This window comes from Lampris incognitus, chromosome 3 (assembly GCF_029633865.1).
Source record: "Lampris incognitus isolate fLamInc1 chromosome 3, fLamInc1.hap2, whole genome shotgun sequence".
Taxonomy (NCBI): domain Eukaryota; kingdom Metazoa; phylum Chordata; class Actinopteri; order Lampriformes; family Lampridae; genus Lampris; species Lampris incognitus.
In genome coordinates, this window is record NC_079213.1 from 84,925,099 (window position 1) to 84,948,711 (window position 23,613).

The window sequence follows — 23,613 nt, forward strand, 5'->3', positions numbered from 1 at the left end:
GTATCAGCTGGACGTCAAAGGAAGTTCGTCTGTCTGTCATGGTGCATCAAGTGCATCAGTAGCAGCCAGCCTGTGGCATCAGCATCTGGGTCACACCACCAAGCTGAAGGAACTAAAAGATCTGGTGAACAGAGTGGACTTCTCTGCAGAGAAAGAGGTTCATTTCTGTGAAGTATGTGTGGAAGGCAAGCTGTCTAGAAAGCCATACAAGCCAGTTGGAGAAATCCATTCCAAACGCAAGTTGCAGTTGATCCATAGTGACGTCTGTGGTCCCATGCAGACTGAATCTATAGGTGGAGCAAAATATTTTGTGACTTTTATCGATGATTACTCTAGATGCTGCAAGGTATACTTTCTGAAACCGAAGAGTGAAGTCCTTAGCAAATTCAAGGAATTTGAGAAAACATTCTCCAATGAGTGTGGGCAGAACATCATGAGACCGAGAACAGACAATGGTGGTGAGGACACATCAAAGGAGTTTCAAGAATATTTGAAGGCTCACGGTATCCACCATGGGATGAGTGTTATACCTCACTCACCACAGCAAAATGGTGTTACAGAAAGAAAAAATAGGACATTAATTGAAGCAGCTAGAAGTATGCTGTCTCATGCTAAGTTGCCAAAGATGTACTGGGCAGAGGCTGTAGCAACCACAGCTTACATACAGAACAGGCTGCCCGCATCTGTCCTGAAGCAAGAGACACCCTACGAGAGATGGTGTGGCAAAAAGCCGGACATGAGTCACATGAGAGTGTTTGGCTGTGTTGCTTATGCACATATCCCAGAAATAGAGAGAAGAAAACTGGACAAGAAGGCTCTGAAGTTTCGTTCATGGGATATGCAAACAATGCCAAAGGCTATCGCCTGTATGATGAAGAGAAAAGGAGGATTCTAATTCATCTTTAATGAATCAGACTTCGACTGGAAACAGGAAGTGGAAGTGACCTGCTCAGAGAACGAGGTAACCATGAACACAGATGAGGGTGGAACACCAGATGACGAGGTCACTGTTGATGAAGCTGCCAGAGAAGACGGCAGAATCAGAAGGGCTCCAAGGAGATATGGATATGATGAGTTTGCTGATATAGTGACTGTTGATCATTATGCCAATGTGTGTCGTGTCATAGAGCCAAGCACACTGAAAGAAGCAATGATGAGTACTAATGCAAAGGAATGGTAGGAGGCGGCTGACTTGGAATATGAATTGCTGCTGGAAAATGAGACGTGAGACTTAGTGGATTTACCAAGGGATAGAAAGGCCATAGGATCAAGATGGGTGTTCAAAGTCAAGCATAATAGTGATGGACGAGTGGAGAGATACAAGTGCAGACTCGTCGTCAAGGGCTACTCACAGTTGTATGGTGCTGACTATGATGAAACTTTTTCACCCGTGGTAAGATTCAGCTCAAGTCGTACATTACTGTCCTTTGCCATCCAGAACAATCTACATATGCACCAGATGGACGTAGTAACTGCATTCCTTAATGGACACCTGGAAGAAGAAATCTACATGGAGCAACCAGAGGGATACATCAAACCAGGGCAGGAACACCTGGTGTGTAAACTGAAGAAATCAATCTATGGACTGAAGCAGTCTCCTCGCTACTGGAGCAAGGCTTTCACAGAGGTTCATGATGGAAATTGGATTTAAAAAGAGCACATTAGACCCCTGTGTGTTTGTGAGATCAAGACAAGAGCTTGAGATACTTGCTGTTTATGTGGATGATCTGATTCTGATTACGGAGTCAATTGCAAGAATGAACGAGATGAAACTGGCTCTCAAGAAGCACTACAAGATGAAGGACATGGGTGAGCTGTCCTATATCCTGGGCATCTCTGTTGTCCAAGACAAAGAAAAAAACTGTGTCTTACTTCATCAGAAGCATTACATTGAAGCCATTCTTCAGAAATATGGGATGGATAATGCAAATCCTGTTGCAACTCCTGCTGATGCCAACGTCAAATTGAAAAAAAGTGATGGTGTCAGTAAGCCTGTGAATCAAAGTACCTATCAGTCCATGGTAGGAAGTCTGCTGTATGCTGTGATGGCCACATGACCAGACATAGCTGAAGCAGTGAGTGCTGTGTCAAAGTTCAATGTAAATCCAGATGCTGCACATCTGACTGCTGTGAAGAGAATATTTCGATACTTGAAAGGTACAGTGAACCTTGCTCTCAAGTACGAGCGGTCAGAGTCTGGAACTTTGATTGGCTTCTCAGATGCTGAGTGGGCCGGTGATCATGATGACTGCCGCTCAACAACCGGCAACATATTCTTACTGAGTGGAGGAGCAGTGAGCTGGCTCAGCAAGAAACAGGCAACAGTTGCACTTTCAACAGCAGAAGCCGAGTACGTCGCACTCGGTCAAGCTGCTCAAGAGGGTACCTGGCTGAGACGATTACTGAATGATCTCGGAATGGATGCTACGCCCACAGTGATTCTGGAGGACAACCAAGGAGCCATTGCAATCGCGAAGAATCCAGTGGATCACTCAAGGACTAAACACATGGACATTCGCTACCACTACATCCGTGAATGTGTGCAGAATGGGCAAATAGAACTGCAATATTGCCCAACAAATGACATGAAGGCAGATATCTTGACCATGCCACTGACTAAACAGAAGTTTGAATATCTTAAGAGAGAGATTGGGCTTTTCCCTATGTAATTCTGTTTACTGTAATCGGCACTGTTTTTCTGTTGAAAATGGTAAGAAAGCTGTAAACAAGGTAAAAGGAATAAGAAAATTAATCTTGCAAGTTTTTTTTCCAGTTTAAAGATTTATTATCTTGACATTATTTGTGAAGGAGCACGGCTCTTAGTAATATAATTTAGTGTGAAGTGACTTAATGCCATTGTAAAATTTAGTGGGAGTGTTGTAATACTGTAATTTGACAATGGGTGTCGCTAATGCGCTGTACTGTCCTCTAGTGTCTGCTTGTAGTTCTGGTTTGTGTCTGCTTGTAGTTCTGGTTTGACTTTCTGAATAAACACGTGAAAAAGCAATATCACATACTACCGAAATGCAATAGTTGTATGTAAGAGGAATTTCAGTAGTATGTGAGAGGATTTCATATGTGTATGTGAAAGTATTTCATATGTGTATGTGAGAGGATTTCACATGTGGCTGTAGGGTTGCCAACTGTCCCGTATTAGCCGGAACGCCCCGTATTTAGATCAAAAGCGGTTCATCCGGTATGGGACGACATTTGTCCCATATCTGAATGATTTAAAAAATATTTTATACACGTATACCGCCTTTAAAATTGACCTATGTTTGCTGTGTGGGAATACTGATGGTTGGCGCTCAGTTGGAAAGAGGTATCATTTTAAACTAACTGGCCCGTATGTGTAACTTACTTACTTGTGTAACCTACTTGTCTCGATCCTGTTGGGAAAAATGAGCGCAAGTGTAGATGGCGATTCGGGCCCTCCAAAAAAGAAAAGATTGTGAACATAATGTAACGATCATGGATAAATAGGCTCGCTAGCCCTTTGCTAACGGTTCGGACCCTTTAGTCGACTGGTTAACATTGTCGCCCGTGGTGCGGAATACACGAGTTTGCGCTCTGGCTGTGACGGTCCAGCCGGGCTGCCCCCCGAATTTGCTACATTGGTGTCAGAAGTGGGAACCCGTATTTCCCGCACCGTGGGCGACAACGTTAACCAGTCGACTAAAGGGTCCGACCCCTTAGCCAAGGGCTAAGCGAGTCTATTCATCCGTGCACGCTACACTACCCCCCCTTCGGGAAGCACATCCCCGCTCTTCAGCATACCAGCTCCCTCACGCCTCTGGGCGCACGCGCTTCTGATGGCATCACGGTCTCACCATTCCACTTCTGACACCAATGCAGCGAATTCCGGGGGGCAGTCCGGGAACCGCCGCAGGCTCGCTAGCCCTTTGCTAACGGTTCGGACCCTTTAGTCGACTGGTTAACGTTGTCGCCCGTGGTGCAGAATACACGAGTTTGCGCCCCGGCTGTGACGGTCCGGCCGGGCTGCCCCCCGAATTTGCCACATTGGTGTCAGAAGTGGGAACCCGTATTTCCCGCACCACGGGCGACTACGTTAACCAGTCGACTAAAGGGTCCAGCCCGTTAGCCAAGGGCCAACATGTCTACTTATTCGTGCACACTATACTACCTCCCCTTCGTCACGACTACTGAAAATCACGAAGTTGTTGCGTGCGAGATTTCATCTGTATATCATACAGTTAAACACGACTGAGCTGCAACAGCATGGAATTTAACAATAAGCTTAACAGCAAAAAGTGCTCGATAGATAGTTATTATTATTATTAAGTATGTATAAGGGATTGAGAAATTGCCTTCATTAAAAATTTAGAATAACCCCCCCCTATTTTTTAGATTAAATACAATGTGGGTTTATGTTGTAAGAAAAGTGTTAACGTTACTATTTTACGAGGAGCTATTCTGTGATAAATTGTTCAGATAATTGGTCAGTTGTCGCTATTTCATGCCTGTTGCTGGTACTGCGTCTTAGGAAGTGTGCACGCAATGTCCATGCAGTGTGCAAATGCTGTCGGCCACCGCTGGGTGGGTGAGTTGGCCGATTTCCATTTTACGATCAAATACAGGCCAGGCAAGGCAAATTATGATGCTGATACCCTCTCTCGGTATCCATTGAAACACCAAGACCACATGAGAGAATACACAGAGACCATGCCCCCCGATGTCATCTCCGCCATCTGGCAAGGGGACAAGGCCAAAAGAGACGAGGATGTGCCATGGGTGGCAGCATTACAGCTGGGTTCCATTGATGATGACTCACCTCCCACGAGCATGCCCATGTACACCCCAGAGGACATCAGAGCTGCGAGAAAGATGATGTGTCTATCTGGGAACTGATAACCTTAAAACAAAGAGGATGTAATCCTAACAATAAAGACAAGAGACAGATGGGACTGGAAACACGAAGACTGATACATGAGTGGAACAAACTCAGACTTGACAAGGGAATTCTGTACAGGCAGACAGAACAACATAAACAACTCGTTCTTCCCAAGACGCTAAAGTCCACTGTACTAAAACACCTGCATGATGACATGGGACACATCGGGGCTGACAAAGTCATCAACCTGGCGAGGCAGAGGTTTTATTGGCCATTCATGCAGCGAGAAATCGAAGATTATGTCATTCGCCAGTGCCAATGTATCAAACAGAAGTGACCCACCATCCCAGAGAAAGCACCAATGGGCTTGATTACAACCAACAGTCCCTTTGAGCTCATTTCTGTTGATTACCTCCATCTTGAACCAAGCCGAGGAGGTTACGAGTACATCTTAGTCCTGGTAGATCACTTCACACGATTTGCACAAGCCTACCCGACTAAGAAAAAGTCAGGCGAAACCACAGCGGAGAAGATTTTCTGACTTTATTCCACTCTTCGGGTACCCTCAAAAGCTACATCACGATCAAGGCCAGGAGTTTGAAAACAGACTATTCCAACGACTTCAGCAGCTGGCGGGAATTGCCCATTCTAGAACCACCCCCTATCACCCGCAGGGGAACCCTGTTGAATGCCTAAGTAGGACACTTCTTCAGATGCTCCGTACCCTGCAGGAGACAAAAAAAGCTGAGTGGAAAGATCACCTGCCAAACATGGTCCATGCTTACAATTGCACACATCATGAAGCGACAGGCTACTCACCCTTCTTCCTCCTGTTTGGAAGAGCTCCGCGGTTGCCCATCGATTTGCTCTTTGATCACGAACCTGAGCAGCAGGTAGAGAACCGACAGGAATATACACAGAAATGGGCTTCTCGGATGCAGGAGACCTATAAGAGTGCCTCGGAAAACAGAAAGGGTGCTCAGCGAAAGGAAAAAACTACTATGATCGAGGTGTTAAGGGAATCATGCTTCAACCCAGTGATCATGTACTTGTCAGAAATATGTCTGAGAGAGGCGGTCCAGGCAAACTTCGTGCATATTGGGAGGAAAAGGTCCACCGCGTGGTTGAAAGGCTGGGAGATGGTCCTGTGTATAGAGTTCAAGCAGAGACCGGGGACAAGACCCCCTGTGTGCTTCACCATAACCTCCTCCTGCCAGTCGAACAGGAACAGGACTGTCATGGACAAAAGAAACCACAAAGACGGAGACAACAACAAACAAACGACAGAGAGACAGCAGAGAAGGACTCCAATGAGTCTGCGGAGGAGGAAGAATTCTCCTACAACTTCCGACATCTACCTGTATACAAAAGGAAAACAGTCAGAGTTCCATCACCTCAGGTGAAGCAGCACCTTCAGCTTAGAGCTGCAGCACCAGAATATCAGCCAACGTGTCAGGAGACTGAGTTCGGCGATGTGCAACAGCAAAATGAACCTGCTGTAAGGCCAGAGTCAGTACGAGTACCAACACCTGCTAATATGCCATCAGCTGTGGGACCCCAGGAGCAACCCGAGGGGGATGATACTATGGACCATGGAACTCAAGGGGAACCTGGAATGGTGGTTGAACCTGTCTCAGAGTCAGGGGATGAGGAAGAACCGCCCTTGAGAAGGTCTGCCCAGGAAGTAAGACCCAGAGGGATGTTTACATACGAACAGTTAGGGGAGCCCACCCTCCACCCATGGAGACTAGGAGCAAATGTAATGTTGACCTGTATGCCTTACTCCATTCCTACCTACGCAATACATCCCAAGGCCTGTTACTACCCTACACAAGCAGTGTGGACATACTAGACGCAAAGTGGAAGACTTGAATGAATGAAGGACATGAGAGACTCTGACACTGACAAACACTGACCGTGACGTTACAGCTAGACAGTTGACTTGTTTAGTTCTAGATGTCCGGAGACATCTCTGAAAGCAGGGGAGAGTGTAAGGGATTGAGAAATTGCCTTCATTAAAAATTTACAATAACCCCACCCCCCCTATTTTTTAGATTAAATACAATGTGGGTTTATTTTGTAAGAAAAGTGTTAATGTTACTATTTTACGAGGAGCTATTCTGTGGTAACTTGTTCAGATAATTGTTCATATGTCATGCCTGTTGCTGGTACTGCGTCTTAGGAAGTGTGCGCATGCGTGAGACCACACATAGTGTATTAAAGTCTGTGTATGAGATAAAAGAATTGTGTGGATATAGATAAATGGTGCAGATGCTGTAATAGGATAATTATTTCTGTTGTTGTGAAACTGCTATTTTGACAGTAGCCTATACTGATGTTTGAGTGATAAGAAAAAACAAATTGATTTTACAAATTGTTACACTTTTTATTTTGTATTTATTTTACTTTTGATGAATATGGTACAATGTGGAGAACTTATTTAACTGTTGAGACCAGAAATAAACTGGCGCGAGCTTGAGTGACAACGTATTTTCATCGTGACTCTCTTTTTGATTCACAGATCCACAGTGCTATTTAGCCTGTGTATCATTTGCTGCAACTCCGGATATCCCCTAGGTCTGGAGCCGGTAACATATGGATATATTTTTAACAGACATGTTTAACTCTATATCTTTAGCCTACTATAGTATTGTAACGTGCATGGATAAGTAGACACGTTGGTCCTTGACTAACGGGTCGGACCCTTTAGTCGACTGGTTAACGTTATCGCTTGTGGAGTGGGAGACATGGCTTCGTGTCCCGGCTGTGGCGGTACCCGGGCTGCCCCCCTAATTCGTTACATTGGTGTCAGAAGTGGGATGGTGAGACCGTGAGGTCATTGGAAGCGCGTGTGCCCAGAGGCGTGAGGGAGCTGATATGCTGAACTACGGGGATGTGCTTCCCGAAGGAGGGGGGTAGTGTAACGTGCATGGATAAGTAGACACGTTGGTCCTTGACTAATGGGTCGGACCCTTTAGTCGACTGGTTAACGTTGGGAGACAGGGTATCGCGTCCCGGCTGTGGCGGTACCCGGGCTGCCCCCCTAATTCACTACAGTATCTTCTGTGTTGAAATGTAAAATCCCTTTGGGCTACATTGTTTGTATGAAAAGTGCTATACAAATGAAGATTATTATTTACAAATTTCCTTTAACTTCATGCCATGATACAACATAATAACCGGGCCCAATCCTTCGGCCTAGGGTTAGAATGAGGTAGAAGTCTATTTGATGGATAGTGTCTTTCTTAGGATACGAGATGTTTCAAGTAGTGCGATGTTCTGTAGTTCTTGTATTCTGATGTTACCCGGGATCCGTTGGGTGTATTTCTCCATCCCTTTTTTTACAAGTCCCAGGGCTTATTATTATTATATAAGGCTCTGGGCTACCTATACAAAGTGTCATGTAGGCTGTTACTCTGGCAATTTTTTCTTGATTACCCCCGCCCTCCCGTCCCTCCTGTCCCGTTTTCCTGGGATAGAATGTTGGTAACCCTACGTGTATGTGAGAGCATTTTCAGTAGTGTATCAGAGTAATTTCAGTGTAAACGGAAGGCAATTTCAGCGTAAACGGAAGGCAGTCTAGTTCTCAAATCTCATTGGTCAATCTAAGTTAGCAGGAAGTCCATGGTCTAGTCTACCTTAGTAGCTAATTACTACCACTAAACCAGTGCAAAAATATGCATAATGGAAGAGGAGAGACAAACTCCACAACTTTGTGAAGCTCTTGGCTTGATAAACACTATTTTAACAACACCCGGTGCCATAAATGCCATAGCATATACAACAGACACGGTTAGTGGTAGTGTGGAACACGAGGGTGTGGAAGATGAACGGAGACATGCGTTCCGGCCAGGCGCTAGTGGTAACCACCGATCGCGGGCATCAGTGGTCTCATTACGAGGGAGCAGCAACAAACAGGGCAGCTACAGACTCTCCGTTATAACACACAGCAACACTTTGGAAGATGGAATTCAAGACCTAGGAAAAGGTACGTCTTTGGAAATGTTAGGCAAGTCGGTTGAAGTAGTGCTATGCTAGCTAGCTAACGTTAGTCTAGCTAACTTTGAGCTAGCTAGTTAACCACTGCAACAAGAAGCTAAAATGTTAGGCAAGTCGGTTGAAGTAGTGCTATGCTAGCTAACCACTGCAACAGAAGCTAGTTAGCTATATCAGTAAATAATACGTGGCTTTACTAGCTACCTATGCTTTTAACAATGTAATAAAATTAAAACGGTTGTTATTGATTTTACAAGCCTAAAAGCGTGGGGGATCGTTTGCAAGCAACGTTCCAAAACAGAGTTCCATGAAAAGGGATTCATCTTGAGTGCATTTGAGTTTGAGAAGAGTTGGGACTACGACTGTCATCAGAGATGCCTTCAAAGATAAAATCCCACAGGATGTGAGGCAAGTTTATACGGTGTAATTGTAATGCTGTTGCCAGCACACTATTTTTTCCCCACATTCCTCAACAAAGGCGACCATGTCCTTTGCAGCAAGACAGTTATCTAAGCTATATTTTCATAGGATCTAAACAGAGAGTAGGGTAGTACTGTACATCCCACAAATAACTACTTTTCAACTTTATTGTTTGACACACAAAAACAGCTACACAGCCTTCGTCAGAGCATATCAGTACAATGACAGCAAGGTTACTTTAGATACAGATTACATGGCATTGTGCACAGCTGACATTAATAGGCCTAATAATCACTCCTTGCGATTATTAGGCCTATTAATGTAGGATGACCAGATTTTCAAAATCCCAAACCGGGACCTTAAAAAGTGTACCACACGTTCGTGCACGCACACATGCATATGCACGCGCTCACAAGCTTGTCTGTCTCGCCAGACGTAATACATTGAAGGATTTTTATGCCCTCCCACCAAAAAAAGACATGCTAGAGTAGCCAGGACTCGGGACACCCAGCTTGAAACCAGGACAATCCCGGACAAACCGGGATGTCTGGTCACCCTAATTAATGTCAGTTGTGCAATCACTCCTAAAGTGTGATTATTAGGCCTATTAATGTCAGCTGTGTAACCCAGTTACTTCCCTACATGCTCTTCACTCATCTAATTCATCCTATGACAGAAGAAGCACAAAGGAATCAAAGGGAAACAGCCAATGTCTTCAGCATCCAAACAGCTGTTAATGGTGACAAATCAAATCAAGCGATGGAAAGTCAAGACCTCTATGCATGTGGTGCAAAAATGTCAAACATCAACTACCCAAGTGCGCAGACTTCACAGAAAAGTCCCTAAATGATCAACGAAAGTATGTGAAAGAAAATAAGGTTTGTTATGGGTGTCTGAAACCAGGTCACAGTACCAAGGAATGTTGTCACCGCCACACTTGTGATGTATGCAAGGGAAGACACCCCACCTGTCTCCATGATGAGAACTACAGAGGGCGTGAAGGTAGAGAAGGTCCTGTATCCACTGTGAACTCAGCTTCAAGCACTCCAGATGAAACCACGTCACCAGAGGGGGCCAGTCATGCAGCACTTCTATGATCGTTCCTGTGTGGGTGTCCATGGCCACTGACTCATCAAAAGAAAAGCTTGTTTATGCATTATTGGACACTCAAAGTGACAGCACATTCATCGACAGTGAGGTGAGCAATGAATTACAAGCAAATACCCAACCTGTGAAGCTGAAACTTACCACTATGCTTGGAGAGAGCATGATCATGAAGTGTAAAAGGGTATCTGGACTCGGGGTGAGAGGTTACAATTTATGCATCCACATTGATCTTCCTTCTGCATATACAAAATACTGTATTCCTGGGAACCGTGATCATATACCCACGCATGAAACTGCAAGAAGATGGCCTCATTTAACAGCAATCACTGATAAAGTGCCACCCCTCCTCACCTGTGATGTTGGGCTCTTAATTGGGTTCAACTGTCCCAGAGCATTAACACCCAGACAGGTATTAGCCGGAAAAGACAACGAGCCCTATGCCATCCTTACAGATTTAGGATGGAGCATTGTGGGCTGCTCAACACAAAGCTTAGATGGAACAGACACCAGCCTGTATCACCAAGTCTCAGTAAAGGAACTGCCTCCAGTAACACCAATGGATGTGATCAGTGCCCTGGAGTCAGACTTTAAAGACATCAAAGGAGATGACAAAACAGTCTCGCAAGAGGATCTAATTTTCCTGAGCAAACTAAAAGAAGGCATAAAACTAAATGATGGCGGACATAATGAGATGCCTTTACCCTTTAAGCAACGGCCACACTTACCTAATAACAGAAAACTTACTGAAATCAGACTCAGCCATTTACGGCGGAGGTTTTACAGAGATGAGAAATATAAGAAGGAATACATGACATACATGAAGGAAATCATAGAGAGAGGTGATGTTGAAGAAGTTCGAGAAGATGGGATAACAGGTGAATGATAGTACATCCCTCATCATGGCATATACCACCCTAAAAAGCCTGACAAGCTGCATGTTGTATTCAACTGGTCTGCGAAGTGTGGCAGCACAAGCCTCAGTGAACGTCTTCTTCCAGGGCCAGACATGATTAACAACCTCACCGGTGTCCTTCTACGGTTCAGACGGCATCCTATAGCTCTTATGTGTGATATAGAAAACATCGCCAAGATCGCAATTACTTACGTTTCCTGTGGTGGAAAGATGGAGATACAAGCACACAACCCCAGGATTGCCGAATGAAAGTCCATCTTTTCGGTGCAGTGTTGTCCCCTGGCTGCGCAAATTATGGGCTGAAGCACCTAGCCAATGAAAACAGACTCTCATACCCAGTAGGATCGCAGTTTATGGCAAGAGACGTTTACATGGACGATGGAGTCAAGTACGGATACCATGGAAAAGGCCATTCAGTTGGCGCGGGAGGCAAGAGAAATATACGCCAGGGGTGGTCTCCATCTCCACAAATTTGTCTCAAACAACCATGCTGTCCTACAGAGTATACCCTCAACAGAGTGGGCGACAGGTGCCAAGACAAAGGATTTGACTTTCTCTGACACACCAGTAGAGCGAGCTCTAGGGATTTACTGGAGCATAGACAGGGATAGTTTCAGATTCAACAACACTTGGACAAACCAACCAGGGACACTTAGAGGCATATTGACTAGTGTCACATCAATATTTGACCCTCTTGGCTTCCTTGTGCCATATGTCCTTACTGGGAGGAAGATTCTGCAAGAAATGTGCCGTCAAGATGTTGGCTGGGATGAACCCCTATCAGAAATGTTGAAGCCACGGTGGGAGAGCTGGCGACATGACTTTGCCAACCTAGAGAAGATATATATAGCTCGATGTTACATACCTGTCGATTTTGGAGAAGTCATTGAAACAGTTGCACCACTTTTCTGACCCAAGCACAAGCGGATACAGGCAGTGTGACTTTGTCATGAACGCACCGCACTCTAGCCATGCAGGTGGCATGTGGGAGCACCAGATCAAGATGGTCAGGAGTGCCCAGAACTCCACACTATCACTTTCTCACAACAGACTCAATGACTGCACTACGGACACTGTTCGATGAAGATATGGCTATAGTCAACAGCAGACCTCTCACGGTGGATAACTTGATCAGTCCAGACAGCCTGGAACCCCTCACCCCCAATCACCTAATCCAAATGAAGTCCAGCCCAGCACTGCCTCCACCTGGCACATTCCTCAGAGAAGACTCATATGGAGCAAAGAGGTGGCGACGTGTGCCGTATCTGGCGGAACAGTTCTGGAGCCGCTGGAAACGAGAATATCTTCACAACATAATGACAAGACAGAGATGGCACTCGCCGAGGAGAAATTTGCAAGTGGGTGATGTTGTAATGGACATTGATGAACTGTCACCTAGAGGTGAGTGGAGACTTGCAAGGGTCATAGAGACTGTCAAGGGTAAGGATGGACTCATTAAGAAGAGCAAAAATCTCAATAGGAGATAAGAGACTGAGCAAGAAGGGTGAGCGTCTGGGTAAGCTTTCCATATTGGAGCGCCCAGTGCAGAAGCTAGTCCTGTTGTTAGAGATTTCTTAAGCTCATGACTTTAATGAAACATTTTCATTCTTTCTGTGAAAATTATTCTTAGTTCATGTTGTTTAATGAAACACTCATAATTTTGGTGGGAGTATAGCTAACCCAATTCTAAGTTTAATTCTAAAGAGATTTCCCTGTTGAACAACCACTTATTCATATTATTGCAGGTCTAATGTTTTAAATATGTATTACAGTATTTCCTGTTTTGTTTGCTTTGAGTGACTTGTATTCTGAAATTACGAATCGATTCTTAGTATTTCCTATCGTGAACGAAAGGAGGAACACTAATGGTGAAATTAAATCTCATTAAGTCGAATTACATTGTATTAGCACCCTCCGAAGAGGCACAAGGTCAGTGTTCTTTGTATTGTATTGTATTGTTGTGTGTTTTTGTGCTTTGACGTAATTTTGAAGCCTTAAGGAACTTCATAGCTCTTCTAAGTTGAGTATCGGTTAACAGATGTGAGCTAATGTTAAACTAGTGTAACGCCTGAAGCTACATGGCTATGTAGTTAATGTATTTCTGTTTGTGCTTTATATCTAGCTCTTACGGTGGTTTGGAGTTTTAAATAAATGAAAAATCATCAGTTGAACTGTTGACCATCATTCGGTGGGGATGCTACAAATGTTTTCCATGCCATGATCGCTTCGGACTCTCGAAGGCAATCCAAACTGTTGTACACCTCTGATAAACAAAGACAGGACAGTGGAAGCCCTGTTGTTGTCCTCACAACTTAGGTAAATTATGGTCCGACTGAACCCATCCACACAGCCATGGAATACCACCCTCCACCTCAAGTTTATGATTTCCATCTATGTGCCTGAAAAAAAACGTGGTTGTAAAAATGGCAAATATTAGAAACAGGATTGATTACTTATTAGGGACACAAATACCTTACGGTAAGTTTAATTTGACAATTTGAGGTCTACATTTCCAACATTAATTGAATTTGAAGTGGAATTATGTCAGAATAGATCCAAACCACAATGTATGGACAGATCAGCCAGCTCAAACATGAACAAATTCATTAAGTTTATAGTTCCATTGTTGGTGGGTTTGAAGACATTGGAGTGCCACCTAGTCAAACGGCCATTACCACCTCCTCTAGGCATGGTGGTCGACATTTTTGGTCTGCATAAAATAGCACTTAACTGACTGGTCACCAACATGATCAGTACAAACAGAAACCAGCATAAACCAAGTCTCGCACTCCAAACAAGGAGAAAAATAAGCATATTACAACAGAAGGTGTAATCATGTTAATATTCCACTTTCCATAACTGCTTAGGAGTTTGAACATTATAAAGCCGATGGCATATGGTGTGCCGACGCCTAAATGACTGCCCAACAGGATCAACTTCATGCTAACTTTGTCTCACACGCCAACGTTGAATTCTTATTTGCTATGATCGAAGGCTCCCAAGTACATAGGTTTCACCAGCATTTGGAGTGTTCTGGAGAATCTCCTTTATAATGTTGTTCAGAGCATAACTTGATATCACAGTGTATTCTAACGGCTGGACTCCTAAGTATTGCCTGTGTCTGTACATTGTCCGTTGACTGATGCCTAAGCATGCAGAAATTCTCTGCCAATTCATGCCAAGCAACATACAGTGGGATATTTGCTCCAGTGAAATTCTGTACCTAGGATGGCCTGGAAGGCCAGTTGAAGTGGTTGGCGGGACCAGGGCCACTTCGATAGATCTCTGTCTAGTTTCATATCCACTTAAAAGTGAGCAAAAACACCTGTACAAGGACTCTAATGTGATCCTATATTGACTATTAGCTGGATCATCAATAAATCTGGAAAAAAACAAAAATGTAGATCGGGTCCTTGTGTGGTAATCTAGTTCCCTGAGTAGTCTCTCTTGTTCAACACAATCAGCCCTTTTTTGATGTCTTCAGCATACTGCAATGCACTGTTAAAGAAATATATAACATCCTCTTCTGTTGTAGCTTTTGTCTTCCAAAACAACTGAACTTGAAAAATAAGATAAACGATACGTAAAATCCTCATGGTTAAAGGAGAAAGAGCACCAGCAGTTGCTAAAATGATACCTCACTGAAGACTTCCTGTTTTTGCACAATATAACCAGTGGGATTAAAGCACTACTAGCTTGCCTTCCTTTTCCAGCAAAGTCTTTTCCTTTGAAAATCCTCTCTCACACACTACTGAGAATGGCCTCACACACACTACCGAAAATGCTCTCGCATACTACTGAAAATGCTGTTATATACACATGTAAAATCCTCTCACATGCACATGAAATCCTCTCACATACTACTGAAATTCCTCTTACGTACAACTATTGCATTTCAGTAGTATGTGAGAGGATTTTCAGCAGTGTATGTGAGAGGTAAAGTATGGAATATGGCCTATACGGCCTCTCCTAATTAGGTACTTGGCTGCACATTTCACCACTACCAGTGGTAGGAGTAATTACAGCAGTGTTTCCCAACCCAGTCCTCAAGGAAACCCTATCCTGCAGATTTTCTTTGCAACCCTGAATAGGTACCTGTTTGTAGTTATTCAACCAATCAGCAACGAATTATGTCAGATGTTGCACACCTTGCATAATTAAGTGCAGTGAGATGATTGGTTGAGTAAGTACAATTAGGGCTACCTGTGCAGGGTTACAATGAAAATGTGCAGGATAGGGGTTCCTTGAGGACTGGGTTGGGAAACGCTGGATTAGAGTATTGTGATTCACACATTTAGGGGAGAAGAGCTTGGGAGCAATACAGCAGGGTAGGGAGACAGTCTCAATGTTATAGACCAAGCTGTCAGCCCGATAATCTATGCTATGAGAATTCCCTGACTAAAAATATTAACTAAACTAGTTGACTCCACATCTGCACTAGATTTAAACCTAGCAGGCTCTCTAATTGTCTGCAACCTGCTGAACAACAAGTCCCTAGTGTCAAACTAAACGTAAACAGCTATCTATATTGCTAGACAAAAGAGCGATGCTGTCCCCGGTAGGGTGAATGCCGGCCGTCCGCTTTCAGCAGGTAACGGCGACCCCAGAAAGAAGGCAAGTTATCAACAAAGCCAAATCCCTGCTCATTACAGTAACGAGCCAGCCAGCAGTTCATTGAAGCAAGCCTACTGTACATCTCATCATTACTCCTCACAAGTAATGTTTGAGATGTAATGTGTTGAGATGGTGTTGATTGCACACACAGCGGTGTTCTTTTGATTATTAAAGGCTGGGACTGTTAAGATGACCTCTCTCTATGGGAGCATGCATTTTATATATTTCTTTAGGTCAGGATCTCCATTGTGGGCTACGGAGACATGGTCCCTGTATCAGTGCCGGAATGGATTTTGGCATTTCATCGCATCTCATTCAGCATCATCCTCAACGACATGCCAATCTCCCTCCTCTTCAGCAAGTTCTCAGACTATTACACCAAGCTCGAGGCCCAGGAGTACAACACCCATTTCCAGCACTGCTTCCAACTCAGGAAGCGCCTCCAATGCAAGTTGGACATCTGTTTCCCGCCTCCTGTGGGAGAAGACGGCGGGCACGCGCCTTACATGGGCCCACACTGAGCTCTCTCTCTCCTCTCTCTGTCGCACTGCTTTAGTCCTGCACGGATGGCTTGAAACCATGCCCCTGCTTATGGTCATGTGAGCAAAAGCTAGTGCAGATAACAAAAAAGGATGCGGTTGATAGAAATGGCAGGAAAAGGACTGCAAGTGAAGCTGTTGCCTGTATAGCTCAGACAAAAAGCTCCCATGCTGGGTATCCAAGAAAGTCAGTAAGATTTTGTATTTTTCATTGTATTGATTTCCATGACAATAGCAGACTGTTGATTGGCATATAGCCTAAAATATTTTTTATTAAGATGTTACTTTCACAGTACTGAGTATTGTTAGTATTTCCAGTAGGACCTCCACGTAGAAGATAATCCATGCACTTCTATATAAACAGTCTTTTCTGAGAAAAATATACTGATGATGCAAGTCCATTGTTGTGTGGGGGTGATGGTTGTGCTCACTGTTCAGTCACCAAGATAAAATCTAAACACATGAATCTAACAGACGAGATAACATATAGGACTCTAAGTTGAGACTTTTGTTCCGAAATAATAAAAATTAGACAATTTTCTTAAAATTATAAATCATATTGTAGACTTAATAAAAATAAGCTTCTTTTACAAATAGCACAAAATTAAAAACATTTGTGGCAGTGAGATCTCAGTTGATAACGTGTCTGCTGTTTAAGAAACTGGAACCAAACATTGCGCCAGTTGAATCAACTTGTGAAATCTCTTTCAGAGAGCTAAACTTTCCAGGTGCAATGTAAAGCCTATACCTGCAGTATGACAGATGGTAATACCCTGTGGCTTCCACATTTGCCTGTTTCAGAGGGAACGTCCCGTAGGCCAACCTGAAATACCACATATCCAATATCTAGTTGTCATTCTATCTAATCTGACCGCAGCCTATCGAAATGACCCACACCTCCATCTCAACAACAGTGGCCGCGGCTGAACAAAGTTTTTGATGAAGTGGCCTCCCTCCCCCCATAAAGTCAAAACATGTGCATAAGCTTTTGTTCAAAAGATGCATGATTTTGCCTAGACAATGTCTCTCTTTTGCTGAACAACAGAAATACACACACACACACACACACACACACACACACACACACACACACACACACACACACACACACACACTTTCAATCACGAAGGGAGGAAGGAAGGAAGGAAGGATGAGGGTCCAACTATTCTCCTGGGAGTGTTTTTAGACCAAGGAAACAGGAATGTGCTGAATAGCATAATACACATCACCAACAACACTAATCACAAAATCCATTATTTTTTTATTATCTAAATCCGTCTGTGTGTCTATCTCTCTGATGCACAGTGACACCTCTACTAACCAACGAAGGACAATTGATTGAAGAACAAGTGACATTATGACGTTGGAATCTGGGAATCTCACATTCTGAATGGGCAGGACTGGAAGGAATTCTTGTCTACCACTGTTCTCCTTCCCAGAGGAAACTCGAAGATGACTGGTAGTGCGGGAGGGGAAGAGAGGAGGAATCGAAGAGAAGTGGAGACTATCGAAACTACCAACTCACCGGTCCACCATTTAAACTAAATGTTCACTGTTCATCAAGTGGCCCAGTCATCACTTTGACGGATCCCAAGTCCACAATACTCAGCACAATGTGATCATACAGGTGGGCTGTAGATTTATGCTTTTTCATGAGAGATGTGAATTTTAAATTCACTCTTAATCCGTCAAAAGATAAACCTTAAAGCAAATGACAGTTGAAACCACTGAATGTTTTGATTGCCTGAAATCCTGACAACCAGATGATTTAGGTCACAGCCTATTAAGTTAAGCTAAATAAGGTTATGATACATTTTTAATCACATCCTTCCTTCTGAAACAATGTTGTTGCTTGATGTTTTATGAATTTCTGGTGCTTTATATCTGTCATGTTTTTGATCTGGCGGCATGGTGGCACAGTGCTTAGTGCAGTCACCTCACATTAAGAAGGTCCTGGGTTCGAGCCTCGGGGTTGTCCAACCTTGAGGGTTGTGCCGGGTCGTCCTCTGTGTGGAGTTGCATGTTCTCCCCATGTCTGCGTGGGTTTCCTCCGGGTGCTCCAGTTTCCTAACACAGTCCAAATACATGTAGGTCAGGTGAATCGGCCATACTAAATTGTCCCTAGGTGTGAATATGTGTGTGTGTCTGCCCTGTGATGGACTGGCGGCCTGTCCAGAGTGTCTCCCCGCCCAATGAATGCTGGGATAGGCTCCAGCATCCCTGCGAGCAAGATAAGTGGTTTGAAAAAAGTGGATGTTTTTGATCTGTATGCTGTTAGATTCTGGAAGTGATCACAACCAAACAGTTTCTAGGTGGGATGGATGTCTCCTCCATGGAAGGCCACTTCAGGAGCCGTTTTAAACAACATCTCTCACAGGCAATATGGAGGCACAGACATCTAGGTACATGTCATGGAGGAGAGAAGATAGTTGGAGGTAATAGGATTCACCCTAGGGGTGTTTCACTGAAGTCCCTCTGTTAGGGGCCCAACCGATTCTGAGCAGCCAAATGGGCCAGGTACCCAAGAAGCAGAGACAAGGGAACACATATAAGGGTTTTATTAATAAAATAAGTCCCTAACTAAACCTATGCTAGTGTGTGGGTGCCTGGACAGAACGAAAATGGGGTGCATGCTATGCTACGTGGGTGCGTGGAGAGCTAATGTCTAACGTGCGTAAAGCTAAGTATGGTGCGCAATGTAAATGGAGTTAGCGTTGTAAATGTGCGTGCGTGCGAACCTAGCCACAGAAGTCCGAATCTGTAGAGCGAGGGGAAGTCAAGTCTGAAGGGAGGGGTCCAGGGAGAGAGACGCGGAGGGAGATCGCTGGATGGGGATCCGGGGAAAACGTGATGGTCGCTAGGGAAGAGGGCCGAGGGAGACGCGGGGAGCCGTGGAAGTCGCAGAGGGAGCCTGAAGAGAACCGAGGAGACAGGGTAGATTGGCACTGACAGGAAATGAAGCAAACTAAAAGAAACTGGTTAAGTTCTTGGAAAACGCGAAGAGGCTGTTCAGCAGACTAGACTGATCGTACAGTTGTCAACGTTCAAGGGTCAGCCGCCTGTCTTCAGCAGCCTTAAGAAGAGCGATGCCCAGATGGTAATTGGGTACAGCTGGCCTGATGGAAATTGCCAACACCTGCTGCCGAAGGAGACGCCGGTCCCAACCTCAATGGTGACGTGCTGAGTGGGACTGGGAACGTGACTGACTGGCATGGGCGCACAACAGTACCCACCCCCCCTCCCCGAAGGGAGGCACCGGACGATCGCCCAGGAGCGCCCGGGTTATCCCGGTAGAAGTCGTCCAGGAGGGAGGGATCGGCGAGATAGGACGGGGGCCTCCAGCTCCGGTCTTCAGGGCTGAAGCCCTCCCAGTCCACCAGATACTGGAACCCCCCAGCAAGAAGCTGGTGGCCACGGGTTTGAGCTGGGACACATGGTGAACCTTGAGAGCAGAAGGGAGAATCAGACATACTGCAGTGGGGCTGATGATGTGGTCAATGGTGTAGGGACCAACATAACGGGGATCCAACTTCCGAGTGGAGGTCTGGGAGGTCTGGAGAGGCAGGTCCCGGGCCAACAGCCAAACCCTCTGGCCAGGCTGGTAGTCAGGGGCAGGCACCCTCCGCCGGTTGATGCCACACCAGGCCCGCGCGGTGGTATGGAGCAGCGCGGCCCAGGCGATCTTCAGATGTGTCGACACTGGCGGAGGTGGGCCCTGGTGGACAGGACCGCCACCTCCAGCTCCTGTTGGGGAAACAGAGGAGGTTGGTAACCGAGTGAACATTGGAACGGTGACATACCGGTGGCGGAGCTCTCCATGGTGTTGAGGGAGTATTCCACCCAAAGAAGGTACTTGGCCCAGGAGGAGGGGTTGCTGGTGGTAACACAACCTTGACTGCCTGGTTGGCACGCTCCGCCTGCCCGTTGGTATGAGGGTGATACCCAGAGGAGAGGCTGGCCGTGGCCCCAATTCCCTTACAGAAGGCCTGCCACACCTTGGAGATGAATAGGGGACCACGGTTGGACACGATGTCTGAAGGAATGCCATGTAGGCGGACTACGTGGAAGGTTAGGAGGTCCGCTGTATCCATAGCAGACAGGAGCTTGGGGAGATGAATGAAATGGACGGCCTTAGAGAACCGGTCGACCACGGTCATAATGGCGTCATAACCCTGGGACATGGGGAGCCCAGTAACGAAGTCCAGGGCTATGTGGGACCATGGTCGACTGGGTACAGGAAGGGGTTGCAGGAGGCCCGCTGGCAGGCAATGGGAGGCCTTGCTCTGGGCACAGATGGTGAAGGCGGCCACAAACTCTCTGACGTCCTCCTTAAGGGTAGGCCACCAAAACCTCTGGCTGATGAACTCTGCCATCTGGTGCTCACTGGGATGACAGGTGAAGCGACTGGAGTGACCCCACTCCAAACACCTGTGGATGGATGGCGGTGGAAACAAACAGCCGGTTGCATGGACTGCTGCCTGGGTCAGGCTATGCCCGCTGGGCCTGTCTAACCACCGAGTCGATGGCCCAGGTGACGACACCCACCACCCGGCCGGGGGGGGGGGTAATGTCGGGGTCCTCCTGGACGTCTGGGCTTTCCCCATGGAACTGACGGGAGAAGGCATCAGCCCTGACATTCTTTGAGCCTGGGCGGTAGGTTAGGGTGTAGTCAAACCGGCTGAAGAAAAGGGCCCAACGGGCCTGCCTGGAGTTAAGCCTCTTTGCCATCCTCATGTGGGCCAGGTTCTTGTGGTCTGACCATACCACGAACGGCAGCTTTGCTCCCTCCAACCAGTGTCTCCACTCCTTCAGTGCGTCATGAACCGCCAGCAGGTCTTTGCTGCCCAGGTCATAGTTCCCCTCGGCGAGGTTGTAGCGCCGAGAGAAGTATGCACACGGATGAACCCTCTGGTTCTCCTCAGACCGCCGAGAAAGGACAACCCCAATGCCAGAGTCAGAAGCATCTACCTCAACAATGAACTGCCTCGACGGGTCGGGGTGGATGAGCACCGGAGCCGTAGTGAACAGACCCTTGAGCCTTGAGAAGGCTGCCCCAACCTCAGGTGTCCAGGAGAAGGGGCATGAGGGGGAAGTTAGGATGTTGAGAGGGGCTGCTACCTGGCTGAACCCCTTGATGAACCGCCAGATGAAGCCGGCAAACCCCAGGAAGCGTCTCAGCTGGGTCCGGTCGGTGGGTCGCGGCCACTCCACCACCGCCGCCGCCGCCGCCTTGACCTTAGCGGGGTCAGCGCGCATCTGTCCGTCCTCCACCACATTGCCCAGGTACATCACAGAGTTGATGAGGATGTAAAAAGATGTAAAACCTCATCTCCAGCAGCCGCTGAAGAACCAGGCGGACGTGTTGGTGGTTCCCCCACCACCACCACCACCACAAAGATGTTGAGAATGTCCCGGAGCACATCGTTGACGAGGGCCTGGAACATGCCGGGAGCGTTGGAGAGGCCAAATGGCATGACAAGGTATTCAAAATGACCGAGGTGGTTGTTAAAGGCCATCTTCCACTCATCGCCCTGCCTGACCTGACTAGGTAGTAGGTGTTGTGGAGGTCAAGCTTAGTGAACACCCAGGCATACGTGAGTGGCTCAAAAGTGGAACTAAGAAGTGGGAGGGGATACCTATTTTTCACCGTGATGTCGTTAAGAGCGCGAAAGTCAATACAGGGCCTCAGGCTGCCTTCCCTCTTAGCCACAAAGAAGAAACCCGCCGCGAGGGGCGATGACGATGGTCTTATAATTCCTGAGTCAAGGGACTCAGCAATACAATTGCGCATCGCCTCCTTGTCCGGGAGAGAGAGGTTGTAAAGCCGCCCCTTATGTAGGGCGGCACCAGGAAGGAGGTCGATGGGACAATCATATGGCCGGTGACGGGGAAGTGAAAGGGCTCTGTCCTTACCAAACACCAGGGCAAGGTTATGATAAACGTGGGGAACACAAGTGAGAGCCGGGGGAGAGGTCACAGGCCTGGGACCACTGGACAGAGCAAAGACAGGTCGCATGACATGATACGCTCCAACCCATGACCCGCCCAGAGGCCCAGGAGATGTGAGGGTTGTGCCTCTCGAGCCACGGTCTACCCAACACCCAGGGCGCTGTAGGGGTGTGCAGAACAAAGAAAAAAATGGATTCAGTGTGGTTACCCGAAAAAGTGAGCGTGAGAAGTTCAGTGGAGTGAGAGATAGTACCCAAAGAATGCCCGTCTATGGGCCGGAGAGAGGGAGTGGTCTAAGGGGACTAAAGGGATACCCACCTGGCGAGCAAGGGAGGCATCCATAAGGCACTCATCGACACCAGAGTTTATGAGGGCGCTAACACAATGTCTCTTTACCCCAGGCCAGGTTAGCAGGGTATAGGCGATTAAGTTTACACTAGGGCTGGGGAAGAGAAGCTTTGCTCACCCGTATACCCCTTACGGGTGAGCGGGGTCTTTTGGGCAAGTTGGGCAGACCTGGATGACGAGGGGCAGGACGAGGGACAATACATTGGGCTCAGTCCAAACAGCATTCTCGTAGCCGAGAGTCCATTCTAAGAGCCAGAGTAATGAGGTCGTTAAGGGTTTCTGGACTGTCTCGGATGATGAGGTCTTTGATAGCATCGCTCAAGCCCTTGCAGTATATACTAAGGAGGGCTCTGTCGTCCCAACAACTCTGTGGCTAAGATCCTGAACTCGACTGTGTAATCGGCCACAGAACGAGAACCCTGATGGATAACAAGCAACCAGCTAGCTGCATCCTGCCCACCTAAGGGATGGTCAAAAACAGGGGGTAATCAGTGGAATAAGCAGCGTTGCTTCCAACAGCAGCTATGGCCCAACTAAGGGCCTTGTCGGCTAGGATTGACATTATGAATGCTTCTTGGCCCCGTCTGAGGAGTACTTGGAAGGCTGATGCGTAAACAGCAATTCACACAGATACGAAACCCCTACACTGGTTGAAGTCGCCATCGAACATTCTGGGGCTAACTAAGCTGGGTTCGGAGCGAAGAACTGGCTGGGCAGGGGGAACGGGGTCAGCTGGGATGTTGGGAGGACTGGGTTCTGGACTGGAACTAGGGGTAGAAGTCGCACCGGCAGCTAAAGCATCGAGAGAGAGCTGGATAGATGCCAGGGCTCCTGAAATGGCGTCCACCTTGGCTGTGAGACTAGCGACTGTACTG

General features: G+C 46.5%; 1 pseudogene; it reads left to right on the top strand.

The window, feature by feature from the left end:
- LOC130109870 (potassium voltage-gated channel subfamily V member 2-like) overlaps nucleotides 1–16,423 on the top strand; it is a 56,741-nt pseudogene extending 40,318 nt beyond the window's left edge.
- Nucleotides 16,424–23,613: the final 7,190 nt, after the last annotated feature.